General features: G+C 39.3%; 1 protein-coding gene across 1 annotated transcript in view; it reads left to right on the plus strand.

Moving 5' to 3' along the window:
• The window catches only part of C1QTNF3 (C1q and TNF related 3), a 278,698-nt gene that overhangs the window by 112,095 nt on the left and 162,667 nt on the right, over window positions 1-3,936 (plus strand). The gene's annotated exons all lie outside the window — the stretch shown is intronic.

A 3,936-nucleotide genomic window follows, 5' to 3' on the forward strand; every position in this document is an offset into this window, starting at 1 on the left:
GTCTATTATATATGTTGTTATTGTTTAATTTAATCTGTGTCCTCTGTAATACATTTTTCCTGGCACTGCATGACCCTTGACGTAGAGCATAAGAATAAGATGTCATGTCCACAAAGACTACGGATGAAGAGGACTTCTTCTGCGCAGTAGGTTCTGGTGGGGGTGCTGACATTGCCCTAACAATAGTGTATTGTGTAAACTCCTTGGCATTGAAAGTGTTTACTAACGCAGAATAATCTATATTACAAAATATATACGACATACGCCGTCTGTCATGTGTGTTATTTATAATTACATTGTCGGTAACAAGCAAAGCTGATCCAAAGCTGCATAGCCTTTTAAGCTTGACTTTAGAAGACAAAAGGCATGGCTAGCTTTTAAATAAAGATAAATACATTTTTTTTCAAACACATTCTAGTATATAGTCCTTTTATGAACTCATGGATTTCACGGTTCACTTAGCAGTGGGTACCGGAGCTGCAAGAAAATGAAAGTAATCCAACATGTGACAGACACAACGTCTTTACTGTTCAAAGGATGCTTCAGATCCTAGGGTTTGCGGCACATTCAAGGGTCGGGGCTTCTAAATCAAACTGTCTCTGAATTCAAGGTTTAGACGATCTCTTCCCCAGAGTCAGCCACAACCATTTGCTAGAAGTAGAAGTCCAAATTATTTCCAGAATCTCTGCTAACATGTAAAATTTAATGGATGTCTGAAAAACAAGTACACAAGTGTGACGCTTCACGCATTAAACAAAGACATTGTCATCATGAAACCGGGGCCAAATGGCAAGAGATAGCTTGCCCCCCATACAAGTGACTCTGGTAGCGAGCTCAATGGTTGTCTCATCTGCTATTTTTTTCTCCCCTTCTGTATTTTTTGAATTATATTTATCTATTATGTCTTAACATTTTTATGGCATTTCTACACCAAAGGTTATAAAGTTACTCTCGACCAGGGTTGTACAACTCCAGTCCTTACGGCCAGCTAACAGGCCACATTTTTTGGAGATGCTAGCTTGAGCACGGGTACTTCAGTTATGATTTATTCTTCATGGGGCAAGGATACACAGAATTCCTGGCTTGTTTACAGCCCTGGAGAGTTGTGCAGGCAAAATCATGGAAACCACTTATAGTGGGTAGGAAGGGTATTTAGGCTTGATTGCCCTTAATTGCTTTTCAGTCCAAATACCCCTGTCACATACTCTTAAACTGCCCTCTACACCCTAGGTTTGTGTCCCTCCTCTGTTCGTTTTGCCTGCCTGTCCTCATTCTGATCTTTATTTGGTCACCTGGTACCTTCCTATTGACCCAACATGTGAACTTACGGTATATCTGTCCATAGCTTCAATTAATATTACAAAACAATATTGGTACAAAGAACTTGGCACAACTCATGTCAAGAAGTCACCAGGAGCCTTGATCTGGTTAGCCTTGATCTCCTGAAACAAGCGCTCGTATATCACTCTCGGTCATCATAACAGTGCTCTAAGGAAAAGCAACATTTGAGGACAGAATCATCATTAGCGTGTGTATGATCCTCAATGATAAGTATGCTTTACAGTCTTATAATGCCAAGGCATCTGTTTCTAAGTTTGGGAAACCCACAAACTGAATATTAAACCTAAACTAAAAAAAAAACATTTCTACTATGGATACATTGAATGCATTGCAGCTGCATTGTCCATGTCTTTTTCTACAGCTGTCACTAACCATGCCACTAAGGGTTAAGTAACTTGAGTCAACCAACTGCCCTTCAATATAAAAGTGCTGTTAGATAAAACATTTTTTATTTACATTTTCTAATTCATAAAACTCACACAATTAAGCCAGTGTATATTCCGCATAATTTAATTTAAAAGGGTATGTCTGATCTGAGTTATATTCTATATTTTCTCCTAGGGGGCATGATTCTACACTTGATACCGGAACACCGGCAGTAACGTCAGATTTCAGTTTATTAATTAAACATGTTTTTTTTTTTTTATTAGATATAATGCCACAACAGAGAAATCAGCTCAAATTAACTCAATGACCTTTTTCTTCTACGAAATAATCCACTCATTATTCCTGCAAGTCATCAAGAGACTTGCAGGAGACAAAAGGTTGTGTAACTTGTGACCCTTATTTGATGTGAGGGAATGTGGTACAATGTGTCCTGTGAATTCTGCGCATTCCTTAGCGTTTTATCCTATTCCCAGCGACTGTATCATTTCAACAGTATTCTGACTCCATCAATAACAGCAAAATATAGTTACTCCAGCAGAGGATCTCCTGTATAATATATCTGATTTATTAAAGCCTTCTAATAATGGGCAATAGATAACTGTAGCTGACGTGTATCATTCATCCTACAGGGGAAGGGGTATGCGAAAACATTTAAAACAAACGTTCAAACTACAATTACGGCAATTTTTCCTGAATGTCACACCAAAATAGTGGATCTGTGAACAAAAGGGCGCACAGTCAAGCAATATAAAATACAGCAACTCGTGCAGAAAGAAACAAAATACATGAATCAATAAAAGTTGCAAATTCCATACATTATGTTTTTACATAGCCTGCAGCCCGCCATTTCTAGCCATTGGCCGTACACTACAGCATCCAATCTGCAGCTGGAGTGGCAGATGGGGAATGGACGGAGCGAGTCCGGGCATTTGCCCAGTGTGGCAGATGGCAAGTCCAGGCCTGCTTATGAACTGTACACAATGCAGGTCAGTTTGCCAAACTCTTCCCAGCAGTACGTAGGATCCATACACTGTATTAAAATGGTATAAGTTTTACATACTTCTGGGAGTCATCAGTGAAACTAACCTGTAGGTCAGGGGTGTCCAACCTGCGGCCCTCCAGCTGCTGCAGGACCACATCTCCCATAATGCTCCTTCAGCTAAGGGGCTGGCTGAGGAGCATGGGGATGTAGTCCTGCAGCAGCTGGAGGGCCGCAGGTTGGACACCCCTGCTGTAGGTCATAGAGTTATCAATTATAGGAAATGAATCCCTGAGTAATATTCCATCTGCAATGCCAACGGAGCCCCTCTGCATGAGAAACTCTCCAGGGTTGACCATCTCTGCCCTCCCAGCAGGAGAGACCCTTCTGGAGTTGGCCAACTCTCCCGTTTCTGCAGCAGAAGTGTTTTAAGATGGACCAGGTAAAATTAAAACACGATGAAGGCTTTTAGTTTCACTACAACTTGTTGTTTAGTGATTGAACCCCGTTATATTAGAGGAAGTTTTTGCAAATTGGTTACAAACCAGGGATTACTGATAAAATAATAGGTCATAACCCAGCAGATATTTGTGATAAGTCAGGTGTGTAACACACACATTACGGTTAATCGTTGGAGGAGATGATACAATATATTATAAGGTTACTTGAGACCAGCTGTAGTATGTTATTTACATTCCAACATTATTTAATTTTAATACATTGCTATATAACCCATGTTTTGTAAGCGGGTGATTTTGTTCAGTCTAGCCCAGCAGTAACCCTCGGTATACCTGGAAGGTGAATGAAACTCTATTGTGTCATCTAACCAGTTGGTGCATTTTCTAACATGATCCAAACATAGTATATAATGTGAAATATATATTCTAGGATCATGTAATAAAGACCTTTTCATTCCAGTTATAGTTAATGAATGTTTAGCGCTAAACATAGAACAGAAACTATTTTAATATATTTTATATTTCTAATAATAACTTAATACATTTAGGTTTCCTTAAAATTTTGGTTTTCATAACGACTATCTGTGGAATCCTATGAATCTTTATTTTTTTCTTTTGTTTAGTAAGCTGGCCTTCACATGATCTCTTTTTTTCTTTTTTCTCCTCCAAACTTGTGATCTTTCAGCTATGAAAGAATTAAAGTCACGCCTCTCCCCAAAGCATGTGTGCAAGTCCGAGCCTTCTCCAGAAACATAGGCTGAAGACCAGGAA

This window comes from Spea bombifrons, chromosome 1, assembly GCF_027358695.1.
Source record: "Spea bombifrons isolate aSpeBom1 chromosome 1, aSpeBom1.2.pri, whole genome shotgun sequence".
Taxonomy (NCBI): Eukaryota; Metazoa; Chordata; class Amphibia; order Anura; family Pelobatidae; genus Spea; species Spea bombifrons.